Source organism: Monodon monoceros, unplaced genomic scaffold (genome assembly GCF_005190385.1).
Source record: "Monodon monoceros isolate NGI ecotype Baffin Bay Population unplaced genomic scaffold, NGI_Narwhal_1 Super_Scaffold_12, whole genome shotgun sequence".
Classification (NCBI taxonomy): domain Eukaryota; kingdom Metazoa; phylum Chordata; class Mammalia; order Artiodactyla; family Monodontidae; genus Monodon; species Monodon monoceros.
In genome coordinates this window covers 91,201,353-91,214,279 of record NW_021703768.1, presented here as the reverse complement: position 1 = coordinate 91,214,279, position 12,927 = coordinate 91,201,353, and positions in this window count along the sequence as shown.

The following is a 12,927-nucleotide window of genomic DNA, read 5'->3' as shown; positions in this document are numbered from 1 at the left end:
GGGTACCAAATTCAGCTTCATGAGGCCTAAGTCCAGCTCCACTTTTAAGCATTATATCCTAAAAATAACATTCTCATTTCCACATAAGAGAAGCAGTGATTAGGTAAATTCAGCCCAGAAATTCACAGACACAGGGTAGCAATGGCAGAAATTAAAGGTTTTTAAAAATTCTCTACGTCAAGAAATAAGAAAAATCTCAAGTAAACAATCTAACCTTACACCTAAAGGAACTAGAGAAAGAAGAACAAACAAAACCCAAAGTTAGCAGAAGGAAAGATATCATAAAGATCAGAGCAGAAATAAATGAAATAGAAACAAAGAAAACAATAGCAAAGATCAATAAAACTAAAAGCTGGTTCTTTGAGAAGATAAACAAAATTGATAAACCATTATTAGCCAGAATCATCAAGAAAAAGAGGGAGAGGACTCAAATCAATAAGATTAGAAATGAAAAAGGAGAAGTTACAACGGACACCGCAGAAATACAAAGCATCCCAAGAGACTACTACATCCCAAGAGACTACTACTGCCAATAAAATGGACAACCTGGAAGAAATGGACAAATTCTTAGAAAGGTAATAACCTTCCAAGACTGAACCAGGAAGAAGCAGAAAATATGAGCAGACCAATCACAAGTACTGAAATTGAAACTGTGATTAAAAATCTTCCAACAAACAAAAGTCCAGGACCAGATGGCTTCACAGGTGATTTCTATCAAACATTTAGAGATGAGCTAACACCTATGCTTCTCAAACTCTTCCAAAAAATTGCAGAGGAAGGAACACTCCCAAACTCATTCTACAAGGCCACCATCACCCTGATACCAAAACCAGACAAAGATACTACAAAAAAAGAAAATTACAGACCAATATCACTGATGAATATAGATGCAAAAATCCTCAACAAAATACTAGCAAACAGAATTCAACAACACATTAAAAGGATCATACACCATGATCAAGTGGGATTTATTCCAGGGATGCAAGGATTCTTCAATATATGCAAATCCATCAATGTGATACATCATATTAACAAATTGAAGGATAAAAATCATATGATCATCTCAGTAGATGCAGAAAAATCTTTTGACAAAATTCAACACCCATTTATGATAAAAACTCTCCAGAAAGTGGGCATAGAGGGAAACTACCTCAACATAATAAAGGCCATATATGACAAACCCACAGCAAACATCATTCTCAATGGTGGAAAACTGAAAGCATTTCCTCTAAGATCAGGAGTGAGACAAGGATGTCCACTCTCACCACTATTATTATTATTATTATTATTATTATTATTTTTACTGGTATGCGGGCCTCTCACTGTTGTGGCCTTTCCCATTGCGGAGCACAGGCTCCGGACACGCAGGCTCAGTGGTCACGGCTCACGGGCCCAGCCGCTCCGCGGCATGCAGGATCCTCCCGGACTGGGGCACGAACCCGTGTCCCCTGCATCGGCAGGCGGACGCCCAACCACCGCGCCACCAGGGAAGCCCTCACCACTATTATTCAACATAGTTTTGGAAGTCCTAGTCATGGCAATCAGAGAAGAGAAAGAAATAAAAGGAATACAAATTGGAAAAGAAGAATGTTCTTTGCAGCACTGTTCACAATAGCCAGGTCATGGAAGCAACCTAAATGCCCTAAATGCCCATTGACAGACGAATGGATAAAGAAGATGTGGTACATATATACAATGGAATATTACTCAGCCATACAAAGGAACAAAATTGAGTCATTTGTTGAGACGTGGATGGACCTGGAGACTGTCATACAGAGTGAAGTAAGTCAGAAAGAGAAAAACAAATATCGTATATTAACGCATGTATGTGGAACCTAGAAAAATGGTACAGATGAACTGGTCTGCAGGGCAGAAGCTGAGACACAGATGTAGAGAACAAACGTATGGACACCAAGGGGGGAAAACCACGGTGGGGTGGGGATGGTGGTGTGCTGAATTGGGCGATTGGGATTGACATGTATACACTGATGTGTATAAAACTGATAACTAATAAGAACCTGCAGTATAAAAACAAACAACAACAACAAAGAAAACAACTAATACTAAACTTTCTTTGGGTTATTTGTATGGAAATATGTTAATATAAATGTTTCAGACATTACATGAAATTTCTAAAAATCTTATATGTTCTGGTATAATGTTATAAGTCATAATTCTAGTTATTATTTTAAAATGTATATCTCAGAAATAACTAAATTTCCTTGTCAACTGCATTATTATGAACTTTCATCAAATCTTTAACCTGGTCATTTTTAAGTCTTTTGTCATTTACAGACAGTTCTGGGTGTACTCTGATGCTTTTGCAAAACTGTTCCCATAAAAGGGTTTCATCTTCAAGGAGTTCATGGAAAAGACTCTGACAAGTACAAGGTTTCTGGTAACTGACTATACTGCTGGACTGAATGAATAAGCATTTTCAGAACTCTAATGGAAAACTGATGAATTCATAAAAGTGCTAACAAAAGATCAAGATGAGAAAAAAATTAATTACATGGGACTGAGTGAACTGATGAGGATGATTATAATTTTTGTGACTTTCTGTTTGAATAAAAAAAAAATCCCACAAGGACTCAGAGGCCAAAAATATACAAATCAATTTTCACTGCAAAGTAAAGGAGCTGTTACAGTGGATGATTACTGGACTGAATGTCAATATTATGACATAGTATGAATGTGTTTCGTGTTTGGTAATTGCAATCATTGTTGCTTTTGTTGTGGTCATCCATTTACTATCCTTGGTGTCAGTTTATTTATCTCTTGTAAAAATAAAATACAGTGTGTGTGTGTGAGTTGTGAAAAAAAAATATATATCCAAAAAACAAAACAAAACAAAAACAAAAGAGATAATAAGTGTTGTGAGGATATAGAAAAATTCGAACCCTCATACACTGCTAGTGGAAATGTAAAATGGTGCAGCCACTTTGGAAAACAGGTGGACAGTTCTTCACAAAGTTACATATAAAGTTACCATAGATCCAGAAATTCCACTTCCAGGTATAAATACAAGAGGGTTGAAAACATGTCCACACAAAAACTTGTACCTGAGTGTTCATAACAGCATTATTAGTAATAGCCCAAAAGTGGGAAAGAACCCAAATAACTATCACTTGATAAACAAAATATGGCATATCCATACAATGGAATATTATTCAGCAATAAAAAAGGAATGAAGAAATGATTCATGCTACAAGATGGAAGAATCTTGAAAACATTATGCCAAGTCACAGAAGTCAGTCGCAAAAAAACACATACAATATAATTCCATTTATATGAAATGTCCAGAGTAGGCAAATCCATAGAGACATAAAGTAGATTAGTAGTTGCCTAGGCAATTTTATTTTTGGATAGTTCATTGCTAATGTATAAACAAAAAATTGATTTTCGTATATTGATCTCGTATCCTGCAACTTTGCTGCACTTTTTTTGTTTTTCTTTTAGTGGATTTCTTAGGATTTTCTTGAATACAAGAACATTTCATCTGCAATATAGTTTCACTTCCTCCTTTTCAAAAAAAAAAAAATTCTCTCTAGTTGCAGGAGAGTATAGTTGGACCTCATCCATGTCCTATGTTTTTTTAGTTCAGTCAATCATTCCAAACCAAAACTTATTAAAGAACCCCTAGACTCAAAACTAAGACTGCCTTATTGAGTAAATAAACATATACATAAACCCCCCAAATGATTGTGTTTTTTAAGTAAAAACTGAAGAGGATGGCTGAATAATTTAGAAAGGACCAGTAATGGGAATGAGAAACAGAGAGGTCAATGTCCACTTAAGTTCTTGGGAAAAGGCGATACAAAAGAGAGTTAGAATAAAGAAAGCAGTGGGGGAGCATAAAGAATAGATTTTTAGGGGGCTTCCCTGGTGGCGCAGTGGTTGAGAGTCCGCCTGCCGATGCAGGGGACGCGGGTTCGTGCCCTGGTCCGGGAAGATCCCACATGCCGCGGAGCGGCTGGGCCCGTGAGCCATGGCTGCTGAGCCTGCGCGTCCGGAGCCTGTGCTCCGCAACGGGAGAGGCCACAACAGTGAGAGGCCCGCGTACCGCAAAAGAAAAAAAAGAATAGATTTTTAAAAATAATCATAATGCCACAATAGTGCTGTAAGACTTCTGGTTTTGATGGAATAATCAGCAATCTGCTATCTCTATTTAAATCTGTGTCCTTCTAATCAGAAAAAGTGTTTATCTTAACTGTTAACCCAGAGACGAATACAAAAAATACCAAATCTGAAATTATAAAATATATAACTTATTCCCATGGGAATAGTTAACTTATGGAACCCTCAACTGACAGGGAATATAAATTTTAAATCGTGTTTGAAATTTGCTTCATTAGGAAATTTGCAACATTAGCAGCTTAGCCTTTCTTCTGCACTTCCCATTACTTAATCACTGCTGAGAGTACACGCCCCACTTCTCTTGTGATCTAAATCAATGTTCGTGCAATTTTATAAAACTACCAGCCTTGTATTACTGAAAACAAAACCTAGAACATTTTCTAAATCATTTCCGGGTTTGCCTGTCTGAACATGGTAAGGCTTTTTGTAACCAACCACAATTTACACCTCAGGACCTACGTTATGCACATACATATTTTTCTAGAGAAATTTAGATCCTCAAATTTTTCTAGAAAAAAAATGCTTTCTTTCTTAGATAATATTCTGAAATACATTCACCAGACTTTTAAAAAGAAAAGAACAAATCACAAATTTGCATTTTAAAAAAGACGTATGGTCACAGCTCTTAATTCTAAGCAAGATTTTTTTTTAAGAAAAAAAAAGGAATTTATTGTAATGATACTACACTGATCTAAGAATCTCAGAATTAGATGGAGAAGGTGGCTTATAGGCTATGCAGACAGGAGCAATACTTAAAATAATTAGGCAGAAGTAAGCTGCTTAAGATATTAATGCCATTATTCTTGTCACAAACACTAAGTACTTCAGCTTGCACTGCCAACATCACCAGCACTGGGTGCTGGACACTGCCCTGGCACCACTGCATGGCTGCCCTGGACACTCCATCTCACTGGAACCATCACTGCTGCCAGTCTTACTAGCTAGCAGCTTACAGATTGGTTGGATGCATTTGATTGGCAGAGCTAGGTCACATGCTCACATTCTTGCTACAGGAAGGCTGGGAAAGAAGCACCTGGCACCTTCAACCTCTATATTCGAAGGTAGATTCTCCTCATACCAAAATTCATCAGGTAAGAAATTCCTCAAACATAGGAAGAGCGCTTAGATGCTGGACAGGCTAAAAAAATGATAAATGTCTACCCAAAAGCTATGAATCTGCTCCTATAATTGTGTCCAGTTATTCTAGACCTCCTTCACCGGCTCCTTTTCCAAAAGCTGGTGCTTCCTTCTCTGCATTTTCTCACCTGCACACACTTTCTTGAGATCTCATCTATCTCATAGTTTCACAGCTCCTAAATGTATATCTTTAGCCACATTCACATTCTCATTGTGGCAAAGACTGCTTACTGTCCGCCAAAATCCATTACCCTTTTCTTCTGGAGAAAGAGAATTTTAGCTTGGCATGAAGCTTCCCAGACATACAAAATTTCCTAGTCTTTCTTGAAGTTAGTTTTGACTACATTGCTAATTTCTCTTTAAAGGGATGTGAACAAATGTGATGTGTCCCACTTCCAGCTCTGAGACTTAAGACGTTCAGATCTGTTTCCTCCATATTTCATCTTCCTTCCCTTTTGCAACATCTGGAACCTGTGGCAACCCCACCTAAACTGTGTAGATGATGACAAGAAGCAGCCTAGGAACCTGGGTCGTTGAGAAGCAGAGCTACCCATCAACATGAAGTGCTGAACTTGGACTGATATATGAGACAGAAATAAAGGTCTATCATTGGTAAGCCACAAAGTTTTTTTTGGGGGGGTAAGATTTTTAATAGATTCTTAGCCTTATGCTAACTTATATATATACACATGCACGCATGCATGTATATGTGCGCACATGCGCACACATGCGTGTGCACACACACACACACACACTCACAAGTTTACCAACTCTTTTAGTGAAATTAACACCTATCCAAATACCAATGTTAGAAATCTTGGGGTTGGCCTAGATTCCTTCTTCTCTTTTTCCCCCAATTCAACAGATTACTAAATTATTTATACTTCATTAATCTATCTCTTTCTCTAAACCTAAAGCTACCTCAGTCTGGGTTCTCGGTTTCTCTCTCTTGATGTGAGTTCATTGCTCTATTAGTCAGCTCAGGCTGCCATAACAAAATACCACAGACTGAGTGGCTTAAACAACAGAAATTTATTTTCTCACAGTTCTGGGGGCTATAAGTCCCCCTTGCTCCTTCTTATCACTTCTCGGCCTAAACTCTGCAGCTAAGGCCCACACAAAGACTGGTAAGAAATTCCTCAAACATAAACACAAACACAAGTTTCAGTAGAAACCATGACATTTAAATCAGAACAACTTAATTTCCTTGAGGAGAGTTTTCTGAGCACTGAAGCCAGTGCCCTGAGAAAATGCTGATGGAAAAGATCATTACAGAATCCTAAAGCATTAGGCTTCCTGCCCTGGTTACAGCAAAGATATTCATTCTCTTTACATGAGACAGTCACTCCTAGAAATGGTCCTGTAGTTGGGATAAAAAGCAAGAGGAAAACAAAATTCAGATCAATTTTCTTGGGTTCTCCATGTTTGCCCTCATTTTAAATTGGTCATATGTCCAGATGAAATAAAACTTCAGTGCGCTGCTTCCTTGCTTTTGGTATACAAGTTTCAAGCCCTGACCCAGCACACAGAAACAACAGAAAATTATCATACCATGCTTCTGGTTGAGTGGAATCATCCTATGTAAAATACTAAGTAATGCAGCTCCCTGGGGATTGACTGATTTCTCTGATCTTACAAGGTTATCACCATTGAATTATGGCTGAACTTTTTCATGGAGGTCATGGTGGTTATCAAATTATGGAAAATAATAGACAATAATGTCTCACGTGGCCACACTGATCCAACAGTCTCATTTTAGTTAAATTATTAACTTTTGATCTTTTTTTAATCTATAAAACTGGCAACTTCATAGGCTTCAACCTAATATAAGTAAGAAAACTAAAGTCTATAACAAATTGAGCAACTTCTCCAAGGTCACCCTATTTAGTTGGACAGTGGTAGGACTGTTATTAGAATCTAGTCTTCACTTGCCAATCCCTATAATGATTCCCTTTAAACTCTGCTTCATCTTACCATTAACCAACATTTTAAGGAGGTTAGATGGAAAGAGCAGAAAATTTGGAGTTCAGGATAAGTTTAGAATGCAGTGTTCCAAGTCATTTAAGCTCAGTGAGTCACTGGTTTCATACCTGTAGAATGGAAATAATAAGTCTGGATTCATAAGGATGCTGTGTGTAAGCATCTCGATTACAGTAGGCACTAAATAAACATAAATTATATTTACATAAATCAAAAAGCTATGGTTTCTATTTTGCCAACAATGTAATGGCCAATTGCTAATCATCAAATATTTGGGAGTAATGGATATGAAGATTAAAAAAATCCGAACCTTCCTTTCTACTCCTTCCCTCTCAATCTGGGCACACACACACACACACACACACACACACACACACACCCCTTCCCCTGGAAAAACTTGTGAAGCAACTCTATGGTCACTCTTCCAACACGGAGGTGATTATTCATGCCGAAGCTGTATGTATGTGGAGTAGGTGGCCACGAACACAGAGTAATCTTTGGCATCCCAGGAGGAAATCCTCCAAATGCACCATTAAGCACTCCACCCCACATCTACTGCTTCCCCAGCCTGGGAGGCCCTTGTTTGGTTACTTTTGGGGATGTAAAGCATTGTATATTGAGATCTCTTTCTTGTTAAAACAGGCTTATCTGGGAGGGGTTTTGCATTTGTCCTTTTATGCAGTTTAATTTATTGGATCACTTGGCAATCAACTCACTCAGAAAGTTAGTCCAATCATACTGGGGTCTTGAAGGGAATATGAGAGATCTATACACAAATAATCACTATAGGATATTTGTTCCATCAGTCATAGAGTTCAAATAATGGAGAAATTAAGTGCAACTGGAGGTATCAAGGAAAGTTTCATGGAAAAAAAAGTTTGTGACCAAAGCCTTAAAAGATAGCATCAGGTCATGCAAATATACAAACAATAAAACAAGGTAAAATGTAATAAGACTTCAGAGATTTCTGAGGAAATGCTTATCAGTTAGGATTTGCAAATAACAGAAAACAACTCTGCTTACTTAAGCAAAAATAGAGTATATTAGAGGGACAACAAGTACTTACAGAACAGACAAGAAGCTGGAGAACCAAGTTTGGATGCAAGAGAGGGATCAACACAGGTATTAAGAGCAGCTCTGGCTGTTCAGACAGCATTTATCTTTTCTGTCTGTGTATCTCTTTGTAAGTCCAGGGAGCAATTAACCAGCTGGCTAGTTTGGGTCAAGTGCACAGAGAATAAAATTCCTAATTTAGAGCCCCACCAAGGCTGTAGAGGATAAATAATTCCTCCAAAGGAAGTCAGGTGGCTCCCAGGAAGAAGAATGGATATTGAACAGTCATATGAACCAATACATGTCCACTCTAGAGTAGAACACAGGACAAGTTGGTTTGGCAGGATGGGTAAGAAATAATTTATGGAAGACTTTCTTTGTACCAGGTACTATGCTAGTTCACACTTTATATCATTCAATTCTCACAATAAGCCTGTAAATCAAATATTATTTTCCCCACTTCTATCTGAAAAACTATAGCCAGGTTAAGGAAACTGCTCCAGTGGGCTGGGACTTGAGATCAGGTCTGTAGGCTCTATATTTGTGCTGTCTTGAGTTGAAACATAAGGGAAGGTGTGGGGTGCTGTGAGCCTCTAGGAAGAGCAGGCCTGTTTAGATGCCATCGCAGGAGGCCTGGCAGAATGACGGGTCCTGCAAAAGGAAACTAGGACAGCAAACATGTACCAAGACAGAACTGGCTGCCTGCGGTTGAGTCCTCTTCTGGGGAGTCACAGGGGAAAGGTGGGAGCTATAGAAATCTCCTATGTGGGCCAGTGATCAGTCTTTGTTTTTAAAAATAAATAATAAACAAACAAAAATACACCTGACCTCCAGTTTGGCAGGATAAGAGAAGGGCAAGAGGCAGAAATAAAGGTGGAAAAGGGTCACAGAGCATGAATGAAGCTGAGGATCTGAGTTGGCCCAGTGTCTGGGGTGTCGATAATTCTCAGGGATAGGCAGACACTTTGTCTTCCAATAATTTATTACTGAAAAAGGCTTGTTGAGTACATGCTATAGAGACTACAGTGATAAAGAAAGAGACTGCTGTAAGTTGAGGTTTGAGAAATAGGCAGGAAATCAAGTTGGTAGAACATGGGAAGAAGGTCTGATGTAATTAATTCTAAGTCCAATGGGAGGCTACTGAAGGACTTCAATTAGGAGAGTGACATGATCCCACTTCATCAAAATTACCCTGGTTGCTGGGTGGCAAATAGACTAAATGGAAAAGAATGACAGCAGGATATCTAGTTATTCTTACTTAGTCACTTCCTGAGTGAAAGAGAAAGGCTTCCTTAATGGAACTTTGTCCCTGTGATATTAGCCTTTCCTGGTGTTCAGGGCAGAATTGTGCAGTGAGCTTTCTGGGCCTAGTACCCTGCTCTCTCTTTGTTGATGTCCTTCTTCCCTCTTCAGTCCCCGTTTGTATCTATAAATCAGGGACCGTCACCTTCTTCATTTCTGCTTCCCACTTAATTGCCAGACTAGGAAGGCACTGCTAAACCAATGACTGCAATGATTTCAGTAGGTGACGCTTCCCCTCTGGGACAGATGTTCACATTGTAATAGGTGCAGTCCATTGAACCAAGAGCATTAACGTTGAACTTTCAGGCTTCAATAACTGAGTGGGGCTATTAAGATATTTGGGTTGGGAATTCGTCTTAACACCACTCAAATCCATCACCAAGTATGAAATTTCTATGACTATTCGGCCACCAATGAAAGGTTATTTTTGATATTGAAAAGCCTCTTTTCATGACACAGGCAAAACCAATGGTGCTGAAGGTTAGCACAGGGATCGGTCCATCATGCATGGACTGCACAACAAAGCAAGTCATCAGTCCCACTCCCATTCCCCCATATGGGACCTCAATTCAGTGCCTAAAACTGAACTTGGCATCAACCTCAAACTCTCCATTGTAGTATTTAACATCTGGATTAGTCATAAGCTGTAGTCATCCTATCCCATTCACGACCTTGACATTTATGATTTGTGGTATAACCTATCCTCTCAAGCTGCTGATTTTGCAGCATGAAGGGGCTTCCCACACTATAACACTCCTTTTTGTCATTTGTCATATGTGGATATGGAGGGATCAGTGCAAGTGAAATGATATCAACTACTTGTATTACATGCTTTCAATACACACTTGTTGGAGGAGTCTAAAAGTGAGAACATGTGTATATTCCAGGCTCACATCCTCCAGGAAGTTCGCACAGGCCCTCCTAGTCTTACTTAGATGTATCTCTTCAGGTTCTTGAGTCAGATCATCTGAGTTCAGATCCTGGTTCTCCCTTTACTGGCTGGGAGACCTTGAGCAAGTTATGTCAACTTTCTGCACCTTAGTTTCCTCATCTACACGTGGACATATTACTAACACCTACTTCATACCTACGTTTTAAGGAATTTAAGAGGACTAACACCTACTTCATACCTACCTCTTAAGAAACACTGAGCACAATGCCTAGCACACAGTAAGTACTCAATAAACATGAGGGATTATGAATTAATATTACTAGCATATCAGAGAATTTATTATTTTACACCACTATTCTACAATCATGATGTATGTCGTTGAGCTACCAGACTAGAAGCTCCTTTGGAGATGGGATTCATGACTCATTTAACTTTACACCTTCAGTGGAATAGCTGGCACATGGTAGGTGTTTAGCAAATGACTGCTCAATGACTGAATGAATTTTCTGGACTTGGTGCTAGTACCTGTCTGTTTAAAGAGTCATATTAGCTAAGTGGTTTAAAATTTTTGGAGGTTTCATGGCAACAGAAAGGCAGAAATGTCTAGAGTGTCAGAATGATCATTAGAGGGTGTCCAGCAGTGGGATCTGAACAGTGCAAGCCTTCATGCTGTGCTCTCAGGCTTCTGAGAGCTTTCACATACAGTATATCTTGTACTTCACAGTACAACCCTAAGATATAACATTTCCAGATAATAAACAAGAAAACAGAAGTGGAACCAGCAAATTTGCTTGAAGGCATTCAGCTCAGAAGGGGAGCAGATATAAATGAGGGTAAGTGCAGTGGTTAGAACTCCAAACAGTTTGGTTCCACCGCTTACCAGCTGGGTCACCTTCAGTAAGTTACTGAAATACTCTCGTATGTCAGTTGCCTCATATGTAGAAATAAAAATGAGACTATTCTCTCATAGGTTGTTTTGAAAAGTAACTGAGGAAAAGATTATATTCACACTCCCTGTCCTCTGTAACTCATCTTTCTACTCAGGCTACTGAGCTCACAGACAGCACCACACTTGGCACTTTGGACCCCAATGAACCTATCGTCTTTGAGATACACCCAAGGCCTCAGCCCTTGATCATTTCCTCCATGACATGGGCAAATTCCAAAACTTTCTTGTGTCCCTTTTACACAAAGAATATTCATTAGAGAAGGACTAACATAACAAACAGCAATGTTGAAGAAAACTCAAAGTATGATTTTCATGAGTTTACTTTTTTTAATATTTCTGTCTGCAATGATGAGCTGCGCCCATCATGGTGGGCATGCAGACACTGCAGCTTTTCTATAATGAAGAGCAAGAGCCTTCCTGGTCCCACAGATTACATCTAGTAGGTGACAACCTGCTCTATAATACGGTGAGGCTGGCCCTTTTAAGCAACTGATTGCAACAGAGTAACGGAAGCCATAGGCCAATGGCAGGTGTTCTCAGTTTGGCTGCACAACAGAATCACTTGGGAAACTTTTTAAATATTTGATGCTTAGGTCACACCCCAGACCAATTAAACCAGAATCTCTTGGGATAAGGCCCAGGCATCAGTAATTTTTTTAACTGCCCTGATGATTACTATGTACAGCCAAGGTTGAAAACTTCTGGCTGAAAGCTTTGGGGCCACAGCAGTAAAACTCCATCAGTTTTCTGCTGGTTCTGCTACAAGATATTTTGTTTATCTGGAAAGTTTTGCTCATCTATAATAATAATTATATATTATATAATTCACATAAATCACTGGCATTGCCTTGAATATTGTTTTCTTATAGCACTAATTACCACTAATTAAAAGATGAGTATATTCAACTGAATTCTGATGCTTATATTACTATTCAAACATATATTTCTCATTGTAAGTAAAATCAACTAGTAGAAAGTCAAACTAACATAATTGATGACGGAAAATATTGATTCCTTTTTCAATGCTCAAACTTAAGGGATTTCTGGTCAGAAATCTTCACCGGTTAGTGTCGTCATCTACTGGCAAAGTGTGATATTGCGCCTCATTCCTTGCATCCAGAGGAAATTCACTCTTAACAAGCACATATGCTATCCTTCACAAAGAACCAATGTAAAGAAGGCCTCTGCCCAGAAGGGCCTTGTGATTTACTTAAGCCATGTTTTTTTATGGCTCCATACATAGATTCAACTGCCCTGCAAGTAGTCTTGTTTTTTTTACGTAGAGGCTAGCGCTAGCAACTAAAATCTGATGCTGCGCCTCTATGTGAAAGTTGGTGATGGATCAAATTCTGCTTCAATACCAAAAAAATATTTATGGAGAAAACTTTAAAGTCTTCTTGTGGATTAAACTAAAACATCAAAGAGTTACAGATCTAGAATATATTATATTAGGAGGCCCTCCTGATTAAAAAAATTT